This window comes from Tenrec ecaudatus, chromosome 3 (genome assembly GCF_050624435.1).
Source record: "Tenrec ecaudatus isolate mTenEca1 chromosome 3, mTenEca1.hap1, whole genome shotgun sequence".
In the NCBI taxonomy this organism is placed as follows: Eukaryota; Metazoa; Chordata; class Mammalia; order Afrosoricida; family Tenrecidae; genus Tenrec; species Tenrec ecaudatus.
Genome location: NC_134532.1, coordinates 133,279,378 through 133,300,685, shown reverse-complemented (window position 1 = coordinate 133,300,685; position 21,308 = coordinate 133,279,378). Strand labels below are relative to the sequence as shown.

At 41.0% G+C, this 21,308-nt stretch overlaps 1 non-coding gene across 1 annotated transcript; it reads right to left on the bottom strand.

Annotated features, from left to right (window-relative positions):
* Positions 1 to 4,978: 4,978 nt before the first annotated feature.
* LOC142444013 (U6 spliceosomal RNA) lies at positions 4,979 to 5,083 on the bottom strand. The gene has a single exon (XR_012783708.1). It is a non-coding gene; the product is annotated as a U6 spliceosomal RNA (small nuclear RNA).
* Between the last annotated feature and the right edge of the window lie 16,225 nt (positions 5,084 to 21,308).

Sequence of the window (21,308 nt, the reverse complement as noted above, 5' to 3'; positions counted from 1 at the left end):
TGCTCTGACGAGGGAGAGTTCATGTGCACCCAGAGACAGAGATGGAGAGTCATTAGCTCACTAGAGTCGACTCTGGCCTCAGGCAGAGCATGAGCTGCGCAGATGGCAGTGGGGTATCACTGACCACTGGTGGGAGAGGGAAGGCTTGGACCATGCATCTGGCTGTTGGAAGAGTGGGAACAAGAAAGGACCCCACCTTTCTCAATGGTAGTTGCTGGTGTTCCAGCAGCTTTTTGGACTGAAAGCTGCCTGTAAAAGCTCAAGATGCCCATGCAGTCTCTTCTCTGGATGCTTCTGTTTAAGTTCCGCTCCTGGTGGTTGTTAGCTACCATCATATCAGTTACTACTTATAGCACCCCGAAGTCTAACAAAAAAGGCACAGCCCTGTCCTGCACCGTCTGCACAATCGTTGCAACCACTGTGCTAATATGTGTCCTCGAGGGCCACCCTCTGTTATGCTGTTCCTCGATTTTACCAAGCACGTTTCCAGCCACGTGACTCTCATGATGACATGTCAAAAGTAGGGGACACAAAGTTTCACCATCTTGCGTCTAAGGAGAGTGCCGGCTGTGTTCTTCCAAGGCCCATTTGTTTGTTCTTTTGGCGTCCACGGTACTTTCAATATTCCTGACGGTGTTAGTCTGGGGAGACTAGAGAAACAAATGCAGGGAGACTCATATGTGTATAAGAAAGAGTTTTATAGACAAGGGCAATTAAATATTGAGGAAACATCCCAGTCCAGTCCAGATCAAGTCCATAAGTCTGCTATTAGGCCATATGTCTGATACCAGTCCATAAAATCCTCTTCAGACTCATGAAACACATGCAATGGCACCAAATACAGGAAGATTACAGGTCAGTGGGTGAGAAGTCTTGTGGATGCAGTAGCATTGTAAGCATCTTCGTGCTGGCTGGGTCTCCACGTGGCTCCTCCGGCTCATGGCACTAGTGTAGTTCCATGTGTTTTTTCAGCTGCACTGTCTCCCAGGAGTGAACAGAAAGAGAGCATGTCTCCCACCTCCAAGGAGGAATACCAGAGTTCCCAGAATCCTCAGGAGAAGGTCATGCCCACTCAGAGGCCTCATTGGCCATGACCTGATTGACAGACTAGACTCCACCCCTTCACCTTTAATCCTATCTTACTGACAAACGATTACGCGACTAACACACTTACCAACACCAACAACTTGGGGCAACAGAGTGTCTTGCCACAAATACAATTTGGCTATGACCATTTAACTAATCCTGTAGAATCACGTAAGAGTTGTTAACACATGGAAAATTAAAAGCAAGTCAAACAGTACATTAAACCAAGTATAATGAGAGAATGAAGAAAAGGGTTATTTTCATTGGATGACTGTTTCTATGCTTACTGGTGATATTTTTTTCTTCTCAATTGCCCACTCATATGGCTCAAAGATGACTAGTGGTGATATGATAGTGGATATGAATTCCTTGTTTCATGCACAGAAGGAATAAGTATTAGGGCACAGTGTTCCTAATGACAGGAAGGAAATGGAAATCCTGGATCTCTGGGAAAGGCTTATCTTTCCAAATGATTTTGGGGAAGACATAAACTTGACAGAGGGCTGCCTATCCTGACGGGTGACAGTGGAAATATCCTAATCATACGGTCCATTCTGGGAGGGCATGCTGATCCCAGAGATGCTGGCCGCCTCACAAAAACCTGACTTTGTTGGATTAAACTGATCCTATTTTATAGTTTTACATGGAAACACACGCACTTCACAACCAGAGTTACCTGAACAGAGGCTGCATGGCCTTCATAATTGAAATATGACCCCAGTTTGCCTCCTTGTCAATCCATTGGAAAAAATACTTATAGCTCAACTTTGTTATTTGCTTGTCTTCTCTTGTTTGATTTCCCCCAGGCAATTAGCTAACCATGTGTAATAGCACGAGGAGGCAAGGAAATGGCATACATTTTAAAGGGATTTGGTAATGTGATAGAAGAAAATGAAACATAATTTCAGAATACATGGCTTCTACCAAAGTAGAACCAAAGAATGATGCCAAAAGAATAAAACTGTAAAGGATTTGAGATTTCTTATTAAGAACAAAAATAGCCTTTTGGAATAAAAAATAAAAATGTCTCCACTTGACTTCCACAATGACACTCTGACCTGCTGGCCTCAGCTTCACTCGCCTCTGGAACCCCAAGCCTGCCCTGTTCCTGCCAGTCCTGAATTCATTAGCCCCCACAGGCAGGGGAATCAGAAGAAGTCTCCAGCCTCACATCTGGCCTAGGAACTTAGAACTTGCCAAAAGTTGGAACTTGCACACTTTTACAAGAGTGTGTGCCGTTTGGGGGTTATCTTTCTACCTTAGTAGCTTATTTTCCACAGTCTTTTTACTTTATCCCAGCTGTTGCCCTCTTTTCTTCCTACCCTAACTCCCTTATACTTCTTCTTTATTCGGTGTCCAATGGCATATGAGGCCATTGTGGTGCTGGAGCAGAAGATGGGAGCTATTCTTCAGAGGCAAGGATGGTAAGACTTCATCTCACGTACGCTGGGCATGTGGTCAAGAACACCCAGTCCCTAGAGGACACCATGCTTGGTGCAGTGAAGGGCAGCTCCAAAGAGGGAGACCCTCCACTAGATGGACTGACACAGCAGGTGCACCAATGGCCTTAGGCACAGGCACCATTTGTGGGTGGCACACAACTGGGCATGGTTTCATTTTGTTGTGCGCAGGTCACCGTGGGTCGGAACTGACTCGATGGTACCTATCAACAGCAACAACTCCCTTATATGACTCACCTATAGAGAGAGTCCCAAATTCATATGCTCAGCCTATTGTAGTGAAGTGTATTTGTGTAAACCTAATAATAATAACTCTCTAAGGACAACTACATGGGAGGAAGATGAGGCTGTCTGCTCTCTTTATAAAGGGTCACAGTCTCGGAGACCCACAAGAGCAGTTCTTCCATGTTCTATGAGGTCTGTATGAGTCAAATCAACGGGATGGGAGGGAGTGAAAGAGACCACTCCTTGAACCTCCGAACCCGAAAGGACGCTATCCTCCTTGACATGCGCTTAAGATGAAAGAGGGAGATAATCCTGGATTTGCCAGGTGGGCCCCATATAAGCACAAGAGTCCTTAAAACTAGAAGAGGAAGAGGGTCAAAGAGTCGGACGAAAGGAGCTATTCACAAGAGGAGCTTGCTTTGAAGATGGAAGAAGGTGTCTGTCCGCTGAAGCATATGAGTGACCTCTAGCATGTGGGAAGGGCCCTTCATTGATGGATCTCACCTCCCTGCCTATAGAACACGACTTTCTGCAACAAACATATTTTCCACACAGAAATGTGACCTTGTAACCCCTGGTTATTGCCCAGTAAGAGGAGGTTGGCGTTCTGACTTAGAAACTGTATAATAATAAGTATGTCTTGCATCTCCAACTCAAACATGCAAACACATGTCCCACATTCCTGCTTGATCTGCAGACTTCCATATCTGAGGAATGACAAGCTAGTTTTTCTAACTGTGCAGGCCATCACCCGAGAGCCTTCTTGCTTGCAGTATTTCCCTCCAGAGAATGTCAGCAAGGACATCGTATGGGTTCCACCTTCAGACTACACCTCTATCTCACCTTTGCCAGTATAAATGACCTCAGTCTCAGACACCATCAGCTTTCACCGGGATTATTGCAGGACTTTCTAGGGGTCTCCTGCTATCTTTACTTAACCCCACGGAGCACGTTTTCAACAGAGCCAGAATGAGCCTGTTCAAACACCTGTCAAGTCGCATCCCTCCTCTGCTCCAAACCCCCTCATGCTCTCTCATTTAGAGTTTTGTTGCCTTGAACTATAAAGTTGATTCTGATTCATGGCAATCACAGATATCGCAGAGTCACACTGCTTCATAAGGTTTTTGTGACTTTGAACTTTATGGCAAGAAGCTCTGGTGGCATGGGGGCCAAGTGCTTGGTTTCTAATGACTTGTTAGAGTGTGAAAACGCCACCCTTTGCTCAGTGGGGAAAGATGGGCAGACTGCTTCCGTGTAGAGTATAGACTCGATGTAGGCATGTCTGCTTTGCCCTGCAAGGTGCCTACGAGTTGGAATTGGCTGACTGTACACACCCACAATGCAACAGTACTTATGGAAGCATATTGTCATGTTTTGTTCTGCTTTTTGGGTTTTGCTTTTGCCACAGAAACAATAGGCGGTTTCAAACTGCCATTTTTTAATTTCCAACCTAGTGCAAACGGTGTCACCCAGCGATCTTGAAGCTCCTAGCGGAGTCTGTGAGACCATAGATGATCCTGGCTGCCCTGTTCCATTAGTTCCTAATTCATTGCTGTTATACTTTCTACCCCACCCCTTATCTGTGAATTTGTCGTACTGTGGTGGCTTGCATGTTACTGCGATGCTGGAAGTTATGTCGCTGGTGTTTTAAATAACTTCAGGGTCACTCAAGGTGAACGGCTTTCAGCAGAGCTTTCAGCCTAAGAACAGACAACAGAAAAGGAATGTTCCTTAGACACGATGACGGTGAGACTTCATCTCACATATTTTGGACATATTATCAGGAGAGACCACCTCCTGAAAAGGGGCATCATGGTTTGTAAACAGCCAGCAAGAAAGAGGAAGACTTGTTTCCTGTGACTTTGAGACACTGAACACAAATTAATCATGTACTTGTGAATGAAAAGGGGAGTTTATTAAAGCATTGGTATAATGGCATGGGGTAAATGGATAGATTTGGGAGTCTCACTTACCTTGGCTTTGGTCTAACACTTCTGCTTATTTGAAATTGACTGCCATCAGTTGATTCCTACTTATTGTTACCTTATAGGAAAGAGTTGTGCTGCTCCTTTGGGTTTTCAAGATATTGTATGTTTAAGAGCTCAGACAGCCTCGTCTGCCTCCCATAAAGAGGCAGGTGGTTTTGAACCACTAACCTGTGATGAGTGGCTTAATTCAGAATCCGTTATGCCACCAGGGCTCCTTGAAAAAATATAGACAACTTCACAAAAGTATTTGTCATCCTTGTGCACGGGCCATGCTAATCTTCTCTACAGCATTTCAATTTTAGCATATGTACTGCTGAAGTCAACATCGTAACTCAAATTCTCCAGGCGTGGTTTGCATGGGGATTAAAATTTGTTGACACAACTACTCTATATGGTAAAAAGTAATGCTCATGTAAGATTTAGTATAATGTCTGATATGTTTTTATTATCAATTTGTAATTATTTTCATTACTATTTAAGGATTTAGGTTTTGGAGAGATATAATTTGGGGGGAGTTGTGTCAAATATAGCTGCCTACCTAGAACAGTCCCTGGAGAAAGTGGGTCAGTGGGAAAGAAGATCCTCCCTGAGATGGATTGACTCACGGCTGCAGCAATGAGCTCAGTCGTGACAGCAACTGTAAGGATAGTGCAGGACTGGGCAGTGCTTCATTCTCGTCTGCACGGGCACCTTGAGTTGGAACCAACTACATAGTACCTACCAATAAAAACGCCCTCTAGGTTATTTCAACTCCTTTTATTGCTATAATCTTGAAAATAATTTCAATATAATCATAAATAAAAATGACAAATTCATAATAATAATCATCCCAATTTTCAATAGGTATAACCTAGGAAAGTAAATAAGTAAGACCTATGCAAAATATTTGACCTCTTTAGATTGATTATGAACCATTATTGATGAGACAAATTTAAAAATCAAGTACTCTTCCATAGCGTGCACTTCCAAGTCCTCTGACACTTAGGGAGGTTTTACAGTGTATGAATTCGACATTACCGCTGCGCAGCTTCTTTATTAGTGCCACTAGCAAATCGAATGTTCTCTATCCTTCAGAGAAGGAATGGATTTGGATATTAGGAAAACTAACAGAAATTGTCTTTGAGGTTAAAAATATATAGAATGTGAAGCTTTAATGAATAGTTCTATAATTACTTCAAGGCAGCGATCTGATTTTTAAAAAATGGATGTTTTAGAACACTAACTCGCTGAAGTTAATTCTAAGTAATTTGCACAAAGACAAAGGCAAGACAACTGAGCAAGTCAGAAGATTTCAGAGAGAACGTGGCGTCTAGGTTGCGCTTCCTTGATTCTTCTAGCTGAAACATCTCCACAGAATCTGCTGGTTTGGAAGACACCAGGGAAAGCTGGGTAGTGTGGGGAGACGGCCGCACTCCTTTTACCACGGATCTCACTCATATCCCTGCCGCCAAACACGGATGGGACATATTTGAATCTCAAGAAAAACATTGACCGATGAAATGAATAAATGAAAAAAATGAAAAGGAAACAAATCCGAGTGACACAGAAATGAAGATAATTCTACCACTTCAAAAACTCTTCTCTCTTCCCCAGTGAGTTAGTTGATAGACGCTGTCCAGTTGGCCGGCTCATCGGGACTCTGCACAATAGTGAGAAACATTGCCCCGTCTTAAGCCGTCCTCAGAATTGTGTCTGTGTTCGAGCTCATTGTTGCAGCCACTGTGTGAATCCACCTCATTAAGGGTTTTAATTTTTTTAATGATATTCTACTTCACCAAGCATGATCTCCTTCTCCAGGGACTAGTCCCTTCTGATAATATGTTCAAAGCATGTGAGACGATGTCTTTGCAGCCTCATTTCTAAGGAGCTTTCTGGCTGTATTTTTCCAATGCAGATGTTTTTTGTTCTCCTGGCAGTTCATGGTATAGTCCATTTTCTTTATGAACACCTAATTGAAATATGGTTTAGTCCACATTCTTTATGAACACCATAACTTCTTCATGGGTGTTCCTAATTCATTGTCCAGCTTTTGTATGAATATGAAACTATGAAAACAGCATGGCTTGCTTCAAACATACCATCATCCACAGATTGATATCTTTGTCTTTCTCACACCTTAAAGAGGTAGTTTGCAGCTGATAAGACTAATGAAATATGTTGTAGGATTTTCATAGTTGTTGCTTTCATAGGCATTGATAATGGTTCCAAATAAAAAGAAATCTTGACTAGTTCAATTTTTCCCCTTTTATTAAGATGTTGCTTATTGGTATTGTTGTGAGGATTTCAGTTTTGTGTTACGGTGTAATCCACACTGAGAGCTTCAAGTTCCCATAGCTTGAAGGAAGAAAGATTGTGCCAGCTGCATAACACAGGTTATTAACGCTGAGATCAGCTTTTTCTTCATCAAGTCAGTTTCTAGGATTATCTCCTCAAAATAAATAAATATGGTCAATTATGCAACCTTGATGCACCCATTTCCTGATTTTAAAACACGTAGTATTCCATAGTTCTCTTTGTATGCCTGCTTCTGGTCTACATACAGGTCCCACATAAACATAATTAAGTGTTCTGGAGTTCCAATTCTTTGAATTTTTTTACATAAGTTGTTAAAATCCACATTGTTAAGTAACATACATATTTAATAAAATACAGGCACACATATTTCTGGTATTCTCTGCTTTCAGCCAAGAGTCATCGGCATAAGCATTGATAGCACTAGCCCTATATTTTCCTGTTCTTTTTTTATTTATTAAAAGACCATTTTATTGGGGGCTCTTACAATTCTTATTACAATCCATACATCAATGATATCAGGCACATTTGTACATGTTTCCATCCTTCCTTTCTAGACATTTACTTTGTGTTGAGCCTCTGGTATCCGCTCCTCTTGCCCCCCCCCCAGTGACCCCTTGATAGATGATCAATTATAATTGTTTTCGTATTTCACTCCGACCGCTGTCTCCTTTGCTTCCTGGTTTCTGTTGTTCTTTCCTGGAGCAGGGTATAGCTACACGTTGATCATTGCAACCAGGTCCCTCTTTCTCCTCTCCTTTCCCCTCCTTCCCCTACCTTCTAATACCTTCTGGTATCCCTATTCCCATTCCTGTTCCTGGATTTGGTCTTCTGTGAGCCCTTATCTCTTATCTACAACTGTGTACATCTCCAGTCAAGTCCAAAGTGAGAATCAACACTGGGGGGTGAGGAAACCTTAAGGAATCAGAGAGGAATATTGTGTGCTTCATCAGGGCTTTACTGCACCCTAGTTGACTCATCCCTTCCTTGTGACCCCTCTATGGGGGGATGTTCCATTGTCTACTGATTGGTTTTGGGTCTTTGCTCTGACCCCCTTCATTCTCAACAATATGTTTTTGTTTGTTTGTTATGGGTTGTCTGATTCCTGTTACCCAGTCCCGATGACACCTCATGATCATATAGGCTGGTGTGCTTTTTCCATGTGGGCTTGTTGCTTCTCTGCTGGATCGCTGCTTGTTTAACTTTAAGCCTTTAAGACCCCAGATGCTACATCCTTTAATAACTTGACACCATCTGCTTTCTTCCCCACATTTGCTTATACACCTATTTTGTCTTTGGCGATTGTGCCAGGAGGGTGAGATCACAGTATGAGTTTGTCAAAACAAAGTGTTTATATTAGAAAGAGTTCTCTAGAGAAATAAAACCAGGGCACTAATGATTATATATATATATAGATAGATAGATATAACATAAGAAAAAAGTTAATTCATCTATAAAGCAGTGTAAATGGCTCAGTGTAACTCACTTCCGTGAGATAGCTAATACATTGTCAGTCCTTCAAGTCTTAAGGGCCACCTGGTAGTCCTCTGTAGGTAATTCAGGCTATCCGGGCACAGGCAGCAAACAGCCAGGCAGGTCACCAACAGTCAGCCAGATGACATGGTCCCACAGTCCCCAGCTCAAACAATGTGTGCTCCATTAGTGTGGCAAAGCAGGTAGGTCTTGGAGGAGCAGGTAGGTCTTGGAGGAACCTCAAACTACACTGACACAGTCCATGGGTTAGGTGTCCCACAGGTAATGTAGCTTGCAAATTGAGGCAGAGAACAAGCAAGGCAGTTGCACACTGGTCCAATCATCAAAGAGCAAGAGACAAGAAAGGCCAGGCTTGCCAAGCCATTTATCTCTCCTCCCTTCAATTAATCCCACATGTGTTCATTGGCCAGGTTGGCACAATAAACCTACCTATCACAGTGTTCTTATATATTGAGAGAGGGTTTGAGCAGAGACCCGAAGTTCATCCACTACCTCAGTGTATTGCTCAGTCTATTTTTATGGATTAATGTATTTACATATTTACACACCTAGCTTATACCTATATCCATAGCTTTGCTTCCTACATCCTTCCTGTGTTTCCTTTGGCCTTTCTCCCGCCCCACCATCACATTCCCCCTACTTCTGCGTTTTAGTACTACCTCTCAGCTAGATTGCTATTGCTCCAACACCCCCAACATCTCTATGTCCTCCTTATTGTTGATTTTAATTCCCTAGTTGTTAACCCTGTCTATGGCATTGCTTGCTCACCTCTTCCTTCCCCGGCCCCCTTTTCCCCAAAAGACCCTTTGGGACCATGGATCCCGATGCTTTTTCCTCAAACTTGTTTCCCATGTCTGTCTTATAGAAGTAGGAAAACCAACAATGACATAGACCAAAGAAAAGATTGAAAAAAGAAAAGGAAAAAAGAGAAAGAGAGCAAAAAACACACATACTTTCAAGTCTGTCCACTGACTCTATGATTATATCTCCACTGGTCCCTGGGGGAATTCCGGAGCTGCCTCTCCTAGTCTGACATCTTATGTTGGGGACTTTTTAGGGGCTTGTGGCTTTGCTCTGCTCCAGTTTCTGAACTGTTGTGTTCCTTTCTTGGTTTGCCCCACCGTGGGGACGGGGTTCACACCCCACTACCTCTCTGCCATGTGTCCCAGTATTAGCCTCTGTCACAGTATGCTCCAGTAAAGGGTCAACATGTTATGACCTGTGGTTGGCCCTACAGTCTTCTCTGGGCCTGAGCAGCTCTGTGCAGGAATGTCATCTCCCAGGCATGATGTGTCAATATGGGGTCTAGACCTGCCATTCCTTTCTCTTTTTCCTTCTTGGTTTGCTTCCGTGTGGGCATGAGACGCTGGCCCCTCCCCACAACCTTTAAGTTTAGTGTTGTTCAATGTCACATATACTTCTAGGGAGGGGGTCATTTTGGCTCTGGATGGAGCTGGCCCTGTGGCCCAATTTTTTATTAATTCCTCCACGTGGTTACATTGTCCTCATGGTTTGGTGTGCAATCGTGGGGTCTGCATGCACACTCCCAATTCTGTAGAGTCATAACCAATACTCTGCCCCCGGGTGGGTTAGTGTCCTGCTCCCCAAATGCCATCAACTCACTTTCAACTCCCCCCCATTTTTCTCCCCCCTCCCTTTTTCCCCCTTCTTTGTGTTGGATTCACATGTACCTCTATGGGTTTGGTCTGACCTCCACCCGACTGCTTGTGTCTCCACCTGTATATTGTGAGAGAAGTGGCTTTCCTTCTCTACCTCCAGTGCTGCTTACACTTACCTCACCTCAGGGGGCTCATGTTGTCCTTACCCTGTTGTGCTTGGCTGACTTCGCTTAGCATAATTTCCTCTAACTCTTCCCATGCAACGATGTGTTTCATGTGATCATCAGTGTTTTTTAATGATAGGTAGTACTCCATTGTGCATATGTGCCATAGTTTACTAATCCACTATCAAGGGAAACTTAGATTGTTTCCAATTCTTTGTGATTGTGAATTGCACCTCAATAAACATTGGAGCACAGAAAACTGGTTGTGGTTTATTTCTTACTTTTTCTGGGTATATGCCTAATAAAGGGACAGCTGGGTCATAAGGTTGATCAATTTCCATTTTCTTTAAATATTGCCAGATAACTTTCCACAGAGGCTGAATATGTATACAAGACCACTAGCAGGGAAGAATTTCTGTCTCACCACATCCCCTCCAACATTTGTTGCTGAGTTAGTTTATTATGTTAACCTGGCTGATAAACACATGCGGGGTTAGTTGAAGGGTGGAGGGATAAATGGCTCTGTGAGCCTCACCTTTTTAGTTCTTGGTTCTCTTGCTTTGTGATGGTTGGACCAGGGTGCAGCTGCCTTAGCCAGTTCCCTGCTTCAGCTGGCAAGGCTCACTTTCAGGAAGACATTCCTGAGGAGAAGCAACATGGACCTACCCTGATGCAGCCCTTGGTGCTGGAGCACCCATGTGGAGAACCCTTCCAGCACTGAGGTGCTTACACATTCACTGACTCGGTTTTTCTCCTGCAGTAGGCAGCATTGCGTCTGTTTTGTGAGATGGAGGAGGACTTTGTGGATGGTGTTGGACATATGGGTTAATGATGTTGGACTTGTGGGCTTGGGAAGCACTGGGTTGGGATGTTTTCTTGATGTGCACTTACCCTTTATGTAAAACCCTCTCTTATACATATGAGTTTCTATGAATTTGTTTCTCTAAAAGTACCCAGACTAACACAGTTGCTGTCTGATTTTATGATTTGGGCTAACCTCAAGGATGTTGGATGGTATCTCATCATTGTTTTAATTTACATTTCTCTGGTGGCTAGTGATAAGGAGCATTTTCTCATATGTTTATTTGCCATATGGCTCTCCTCCCTAGTTAAACTTCTTTTCGGTTCTTTTGCCAACTTCCTTTGCCAGGAGGGTATTGTATATTTTAGTAATAAGCCCTTTGTCTGTTGTGTAATTGCTAAAAATACCCTCTCAGTCTATGAATTCTCTTGCTACTCTCTTGGTGATGTCTTTCAATGGGCACAAGTGTTTTATCCTTAGTAAATCCCACTTGTTGATTTCAGGTTCTCTTGTGTGTTCCCTGGACCAAGGTTCTTAGGTTTGTCCTGATTCCTTCATTGATGGTCCTAATGGTTTGGGGTTTTACTTCTAGGTCTGTGATCCACCTTGAGTTTGTTTTTGTGTATGGGGTGAGGTAAACATCTTGTTTCATTTTTATACCTGTGGATATCCATTTTCTCTAATAACACTTCTTCAAGGGGGCATCTGCCTCTCACATGATGCTTTGGGGCCCTTGTCAAAGGTCAGTTGACTATATGCTAATGGTCTTATTTCTGGATTTCTGTTCTTTTCCATTGGTCTGAGTATCTGTCATTTTTCCAGTACCATTCTGTTTTGACCATGGTGTCTCTGTGATAGGTGTTAAATTCAGGTAAAGTGAGCCCGCTGACTTGGTCCTTCTTCTTGAGGAGTTCTCTGCTAATTTTGGGTTTCTTCCCTTTCCATATGAACTTAGTGGTCAGTTTTTCCAATTCTTGGAAGAAGGGTGTTGGTATTTGAATTGGGATTGTGTTAAACATATAAAGTGCTTTGGGTAAGATTGACATCTTTACTATATTGAGTCTTATAATCCATGAGCATGAGATACTCTTCCATTTGTGGAGGTCACTTTTGGGTTCCTGTAGTAGGGTCTTGTAATTTTCCTTGTATATGATTGTTGTTGTTGTTGTTCTTTAAATATATCCCTAGATATTTCCCTTCATTCTTGGCTATTGTGAAGGTTACTGCCTCCTAGATCTCCTCTTCCATGATCTTGTCTAATGTGTATAGTGAACCAATAGACTTTTGCTTGTTGATCTTGAATTTATCTATCACTGTCAGTATTCCTGTTGTGGAGCATTTTGGATTTACAATGTACAGAATCGTGTCATCTGTAAAAAGCAATAGTTTCACCCCCTCTTCTCCCAGTTGGATACTTTAATTACTTCTGCTGCTTTATGTTGTTAGCTAGGACCTCCAGTACAATATTGAATAGAAGTGGAGACAAGGGGCATTCTTGTCTGGTCCCCTTTTCAGTGGGATTTACTTAGGCTTTTCTCCATTGACTATGATGTTAGCTGTTGGCTTTTCGTACATAGCTTGCATTAGCGTGACATTTCAAGGTCTATTCTGAAATACAAAGCTGTACATGATGGGATTCTATCTATCCATGCTAAAGGAAATCACATAAGAAATGATTACTCAAATGTACACATTAATTCCCAAAGCTAGTGATTAAGAAATTGAAGGGTTCTACTTATGTTTTCAGTCTAAAATAGATCAAACATGCAGTCAAGATGCATTGATAATTATTGGTAATTGGAATGTCAAAGTGGTAAACAAAGAGGAAGGATTTGTATTGCAAAATATGGCCTTGATGATATGAATGAATCTGGAAATCACATGAAAGAATTTTGCAAGAACGATGACTTCTTCATCTCAAATACCTTTTGCCAATAATAAAAAAGGTGACTATATACATGGTCATCTCCACATTGAATACACAGAAATCAAATGGACTATATCTATGGGAAGAGATGATGGAGAAGCTCAGTATCAGCAGTTTAAATCAGGCCAGAAGCTGACTATGTAAGAAATCATCAATTTCTCATATGTAAGTTTAGGTTGAACCTGAAAAATATTAAAATAGAGGAGAGCCAGTATGAACTTGGGCACATCCCACCTTAATTTTGAGAACATTTCAAGTACAGATTTGATATCTTGAATACTAATGATAGAAGACCTAGTGAGCTGTGGGAAGACATCAAACCATCGTACATGAAGAAAGCAAAAGTTCATTGAAAGACAGGAAAGAAAAGAAAGCTCACAGTGCATGTCAGAAGAGACTCTGAAGCTTGCTGTTGACTGTAGAGTACCTAAGGCAAATGGAAGAAATGACGAAGTCAAAGAGCTAAACAGAAATGTTTAAAGGGTATCTCAAAGAGACCAAGTAAAATATTATATGAAATGTGTAAAGACCTAGAGTTAGAAAACCAAAAAGAAAACAAGCTCTGTATACCTTAAACTAAAATAAGTAGAGAATAAATTGAAGCCTTGAGTTGCAATATTGAAAGATTCTATGAAAAAAAATATTGAATGATTCAGAAAGTTTAAACAACATGGAATTAATATGCAGTCATTGTACTAAAAAGATCTAGCTGACATTTAGCAATTTTAAAAGGTAGCATATTAGCAAGAATAAATGGTAGTAAAGGAAGAAGTTCAAGATGAACTGAAAGCATCAGCCGAAAAACAAGGCTCGAGGAAATTGTGGGCTACAAATTGACATGTTTCAGCAAGCTTATGAAGCACTTACTCCTTTATGCCAAGGACTTCAGAAGACAGAAGCTGGGCAGCGGACTAGAGACAATCCATGTTTGTACTCACTCTAAAGGAGGGTGACTAAACAGACTGCTGAAATTATAAAACAATACCATTGCTATCACATGAAAGTAAAATTTTGCTAAAGATCATTCAACAATTGCAATAGTACAGTGATGGGGAACTGCTAGAGGCTCAGCCCATACTCAGAAAAGGACATAGAATAAAGGATCTCATTGCAGATATCAGATGGATTTTGATTCAAAGCAGAGAATATCAGAAATATGTTTAATTCCATTTTATTTTTTACTATGCTAAGGATTCTGACCGTGTGGACCATAACACACTATGGATATTCTTAGACAGAATGGGAATGCCTAAACACTTCCTTGTGTTCGTGTGAAATTTGTACATGTATCAAGAAGCAGTTGTGCAAACAGAACAAGGGAATACTGCATAGTTTAAAATGTGTGTCAGGGTTGTATCATCTCACCTGACTTATTCACTCTATATGCTAAGCAAATAATCAGAGAAGCTGGATTATATGAAAAGAATGTCATCAGAATTGGATGAAGGCTTGCTAACAACCTGCAATATGCAGATGGCACAACCTTGCTTGCTGAAAGTGAGGAGGTCTTGAAGCACTTGCTGCTGAAGACCAAGGACTGCAGCTTTCAGTATGGATTATAACTCAATGTGAGGAAGATAATCATCCTCACAACTGGACCAATTAGTAACATCATGGTAAACGGAGAAAAGATTGAACTTGTCAAGGTTCTTGTCTTGCTTGGATCTGCAATGAGTACTCATGGAACCTGCATTTAAGAGATCAAAGTACACATTACATTGGGTAAATTTGCTGCACAAGACTTCTTTAGAATGTCGAAGAGCAAGTAGCTTACTTTCAGGACTAAGGTGTGCCTGACTCAAGTCTTGGTCTCTTCAATTGCCTTATATGCACATGAAAATTTGACTTCGAATAAAGAAGACCAAGGAATTGATGCATCTGAATTATGGGAATGACAAAGAATATTGAAAGTAGCATGGACTTCCAAAATCTGTTTTGGAAGCAGTACAGAAGAAAAGCTATTTAAAGACAAGGGCAGAGAGATTTAGTCTCATCTGTTTGGGGAATGTTCTCAGGAGAGATCAGACACTGGAGCAGGGCATCATGCTTGGTAAAGTAGAGGGGCAGTGCACAAGAGGAAAGTCTGAGGAAAGACAGATTGACACAGTAACTGCAACAATGGGCTCAAACATAAGAACAATTGTGATATTTTGTAGGATTGGTAATTGTTTTAGTCAGTTGTATTTAGGCTTGTTATGACTGGGCATTATTTTACCCGGTTGTATTTAGGTTGTTTTGAGTCAGAACTGACGTGGTAACACAACAGAAACACCAGTAGCATAGGTCAAATGAAAACAGAGACCCACGATGAGATGAATGGGCACAGCAGATGTGATGGTGAGCTCTGGTATGGCAACAATTGGGAGGATAGTGCAGGGTCATCAGTTTCTCCTAATCCTTAAGGATAAGAAATCAGTGCTGACTTGATAACACCTACTCCCCACCCCCTCCCCACCACCACCACTAATGTACAGCTGTGGAGCCTGCTCTGATTTAAGGCAGTTCCATGTGTGTCAGGGTAGAGCTGTTTTTCAGGTTATCCATGGCTGATTTTTCCTTTAAGATTGTGTTTTTCCTTTCATCGTGAATGTCTCTGAATGGGCTGGACCTCCAACCTTTTGGTTCACAACTGCAAGCAATGATCATTTGCACAAACTTACCATCCCTTCCCATCATTGGTTAGTAGCTGAGTTTCCTGACACTTAGTCTGTATTAGCTGCTTCATGACTGCTCCTGCTTCATTACTTCTGTGATGCACTTCTGCCTTTTCCTTGACAACTTTCCTTCCCTGGTCCTCTATTAAGACGTCTCCCATATCTATGCTCCCAAGGACAGAGTGGATGGATTCTCTGCGTTTGAAACAGAGCCATTGGTACAGTGCTCCAATGGAGATAATTGTGTGAAGATGCCAGTTTGCTAGTGGCTCTTTCAGAAGAATGTATTTGAGCGAACAATCTTATATATCACACCATGATTGAGCACATTACTTTTTTATGATAGTTGCCTTGCCAGGAAAAGTAGAGTAAATTCCCCATAAGAAATGGAGATGGAAAGAAATCTTATATATGAAAGCCATGAAATGTTTCTCAGTTCTGCAAAGAAATGTTCTTTACTTATCTCCAGGACAAGAAATATAATCTGAGTTAATATTCGATTTTACATGATATTTTTTATGTGAAATAGTATCAAGAAATACAAGTTGTTTTGCATAAGGTTTCAAAGGATGACCCACTTGTGGACTAAGGAGCAGTTTGGGAAGTGGTTGGAGGAGTCTGCTGTTCTTTGAGATGGCTCTTTCCCTAACCAACCTGATTTAATCCTGATCCCACGAAGCAGCTGTCTTTCCTCAGCAGCACCCATTTTGATTTGCCAAATGCCTTTCTTACTCATCTGCTGGTACCAGATGTCAGTATTCCCTGCTGCTATCTGAAGTATTGCAAGTCTTCCACTTGTGGTAAATATAGCTCATGTTGATTCAGTTGGTTTGGTCTCTGAACAGCTGGATGAGGACCAGAGGTGCTTGGGAAAGAAGCTGAACAGATACTGATGCGTCCTGAGAGACTTGGTCACAGCTGGAAGATAGAGTGCCTGAAAGAGTTTGAATAGCTACAAGGCCACATCTTATGCAAAATTTCTCGATAAAATAGAATCGTTTTTTCTCCCCACCCCTACTCCCAAAATTTAGAGAACAGATTTGTCTGTATTTCTAAAGTAATATAGACAGCTACCACATGTCTTCTGTGGTCCTTCAGTATAAATTACAACTTTACAACTGTATGAAACATGAATCACGGACCCTTTCTATTGTCTCAGCATGATTCACTGGAATAATCTGTGAGGTACATCACAGTAAGGTAAACATGCTACATAATGTAAAACATGAAGCAGCCGATCTTCCTTTATAGACATATTGACACCTTTTGCAAAGGACTGCTGAGAACAGCTTATCTTGTGGAGAGCCCGCTTTTGAGGGGAGGAAATGGTATGAATAAAGGTAGAAAGCTGTAGGATGCAACAAGCCATCCTCTGACTTTTGTCTCTGTACAAAGACACTTAGTCTGGGAGTGGGGGGTGTCACTTCAGGGATCAAGGCATCTATTTTCCTAATCCTGAGAATAATTGCCCAGAATGGATCCACAGGCTCCTTTACGCGTGGCCCTCTGTATCCCGAGGAGCCTATATCTTAATATCTTTCTTCCTAATACTGAAGAACGAGCATTAACTCTTTCAGATAGTAATGCTTTAGGAGGTAGAATTTCTAAAGGGAGCTTTAGGAAAATGTCAATGCATCTTCACAAGTGATTGCCTTAGTCACTTCTCAAGAGCAGGACAAGAACCATCACTCTGTTAAAACAAAGACCACTTTCCCCCCATGAGGTCTAATAGAGCAAATCACTTAAAAGGACAGGCATTATTTCTGCCCGAAAGACAGGGGTACATGGTGAGTCATGAATCAATGAAAACAAACCACAAGCTAGTCAGTGATTCATCGGCTACTTTTTTTCTAAAATAAACTTCAAGCAGAAGAGCATTTTACTTATATTCTCTGATTCTGCTCTAAGATACACCCATGAAATTCTAAGGTCAAGCTCTGCCTTTGAATGTTAGAATAAAATTCTTATTGACGTAAAACATCAGGAAATCTGCAGCTTGCCAAAGAATGGTAACAATACCTATTTGGATGTTTCTGATTGAGAGCGGGTTTAGTTTTTGTTTTCTCTGTAAACTAGAGGAAATTGGACTTTACTTTTATACCTATTTTTGTAAGGAAGTTTGCTAGATGTGGCAGACTGTACATATATTTTTATTGGTCGAAGCAATATTCCATTGACACGTGCTCTCCCAAAACATTGCCATTCTCCCAACAAAAAGATGCACCTATTGTCCTTCCCTTTGAAACAAGGCAGGAGTTTGTGAATGCCGCATTGGAAGTAATGTGCTTGCGTTCTACATGTTTATTTCTTTTCTCCCCTGAACTTCCATGGACCGTGTGACTGCCCCAGTAAATATGTGTGATGGGAGCAATGCTCAGGTCTCCTAAAGCTAGTTTTCTTCTGATTTTATTTTTTTTTTTTTACCTCTTTGGATTGGTTCCCTTAGAGTTCAAACCCTGTGTTGTGAGGATGTTTACTTGGGTTTTATTGACTATGCAAAGGTATTTGGTCATGTGGATCATTACAAATTATGGACAGCCTTGAGAAGAAAGGGACTACAGAACACTTCATTGTACTGTGGAAACTTGTATGTGGAGCAAGAGGCAGTTGTGAGAATAGAACAAGGGAATGTTGCATGGTTTAAAATCAGGACAGGTGTTCGTCATGGTTGTATCATCTCCAAACATATTCACTTTGGATGCTGAGCAAATCATCAGAGAAGCTGGATTATATGAAGGAGAATGTAGCATCAGGATTGGAGGAAGGTTTATTAGCAACCTGTGATATGTAAATGGCACAACCCTGATTGCTGAAAGTGAGGAGGACTTGAAGCATTTGTTGATCATGGATGCCGCCTTCAGTATAGATTAACACTCAATGTAAAGAAGATCCCAAATTCCCAAACTGTCCTAATCAGTAACACCATGGTAAATAGAGAAAAGATTAAAGTTGTCCAAGATTTTGTCATGTTTAGATCCACAATCGATGCTCATGGAAGCAGTAGTCAAGAGATCAAAAGACCAGTTAAATTAGGTGAATCTGTTTCTCTTTAGTGTTTTGAAAGCAGGGGTGTTACATTGTGGACTAAGGTACGCCTGACCCAAGGCAGGGTGTTTTCAATTGCCTCACATGCATGTGTAAGTTGGACATTGAATAAGGATCATGCAAGAAGAATCGATGCATTTGAATTGCGTTGCTGGTGAAGAACATTGAAAACAGCATGGGCTGCTAAAAGGACAAATGAATCTGTCTTTGAAGAAGTTAGGCCAGAGTGCTCCTTAGAGGCAATGATGGAGTGGCGTGTGTCAAGTACTTTAGGCATGTTGTCTAATAGATCAGTCCCTGGAGAAGGACACCATGCGTGGTAAAGCTCAGGGGCAGGGAAAGAGGAGAAGACCCTCAAGGAGATGGAGTGACACAGTGGTGATACCAATGTCCACAAACACGGGAAACATGGGAGGGCACTGAAGGATGAGGCAGTATTTCATTCTATTTTGCGTAAGATTTCTCTGGGTTGGAACCAACTCAATAGTGCCTAACAATAAGCTATTATTCTGTTGTAGTAAAATGCAAAATAATATGACATTTTGATTCAAAAGTAAGAGAAGTCTGGGATTCATGAAAGATTAGTTTTGTTGAACAAATTCAGCAAGGGAGGTTTCATCTTAAATGAGGGAGAAAGGTCTACATAATTGGTAAATTTTCTTTTTAATATTAATCATTTTATTGGGGGCCCTTACAAATTTTATAACAGTCCATAATTTAATTGTATTTAGCTCACTTGTACATATATTGCCATAATCATTTCTGAAGCATTTTCATTCTACTTGAGCCCATGGTATCAGCTCCTCTTTTTTTCCTTCCCTCCCGCACCCTCCAACACTTGTAAATCCTTGATCAATTATATATTATTGTCATTTCACATCTTACACCATCCATTGTTAACCTCCAGTCCCATTTCTATTTTTCATCCCCCTGGGGCTGGTGCTGTTATATATCTAACTTTGTGATCAGTTCCCCCATTCACCCCCAGGTATGGCTATTCCCACTATTGTTCCTGAGGGGTTGATCTGTCCTGGCTTCCATGAGTCAGGAGCTCTTATCTGTACCAATATACTTACTCTGGTCTAGTGGATTTGTAATGTAGAACGGGGTCATGATAGTAGGAGTTTGGTGGGGAGGAAACATTCAAGAGGAATGTTGTGTGTTTTGTTGGTGGTACATTGCACCCTAACTGAAATGTCACTCCCTTGTGACTGACCCTTCTGTAGAGGATGTCCAATCGTCTACAAATGGGCTTTGCGTCTCCATTCTGAGATCCTTCTCGTTTGCATGGTTATAATTGTTTTGGATCTTTTGATACCTGATACCTGGTCCCGTTGGCACTTCATGATCACATAGGCTGGTGTGCTTCTTCCATGTGGACTTTGTTGCTTTCCTGCTAGATGGCCTTCAAGCCTTTTAAGACCTCAAACTCCATATATTTTTAGAGCTGGGCACCATCTGTTTTATTCTATTGGTAAATTTTCATTCCTTTTCAGCTCCAGTAACAGACTTGCTTAGTCTTTCCCAAACCCATTACTATTGAAGAAATGTTTGTTACACCCAGTCATATATGTCAATTTTACCAGTTATGTTTTTTCCAGAGAACCTTGACTAAGACATTTGTCTGATTCATTACTGAAATAGATAAATCCATTTGGGGCTATAACGCAAAGATAAAACATGTCTTTTAACTCTAAGATTTCTTGTTCTTAAAGCTGATATTTTAAATTCAATATATTTAAACTCTGAATTACTCTCAGTTGATTTGAGTCTGGGAGTGTAAGAGAAAGAGGCTAATTTTTTGTTTTCTAAATCTCTAAAAGGAGCTATGGTGGTGTGGTTGTTGTTACACATTGGGCTGCTAACCCTGAGGTCAGTAGTTTGAAACCACTAGCTGCTCCTTGAAGGAACGATGAGGCTTTCTGCTTCTGTAAAAATTACAGTCTCAGAAGCCACCCACAGTGGCAGTTATACTTTGTTCTAAAGGGTCACTGTGAGTTGGCATCAACTCAATGGCACTGAGAAATTTCATAAATTTCATAAATTAATAATAATAATAAACACTAATATTTAATTTTAAAACCTTACGTACTTTATTAAAAACAAAACAAATAGGTATATTTAATTTATACTTTGGAACTTTTGGATATTTACATATTTATTTCTTCCTTATACAGTATAAACGAATAAGCCAATAGTAACTTTAATAGAATGAGTACTTGATAACCACTCAAATTTGAGTCATTTTGATAGTGTTAATTAATGACAACAGTGCAATTTCTATCACTTCCAACACGATGTCTCAATGAATATAAAGACATATGGTGGCCTAATGAATCACTGGTATCTGTCAAAATGGTACATCTGCCCAAACCAGTGGTTATATATTAAAAGGCTATATTTGAGTCATGTGAGGAGCTTTCATATACTACACAAGATCATGCTTATCTCCTCTACCACAAGAGAGTACTCTTATGGGCAGTCATCTCTAATTAGGTCAGATAACAGACTGGTAGAGTCTTAAATTATAGACTTTATTTTCCATTTCCTAA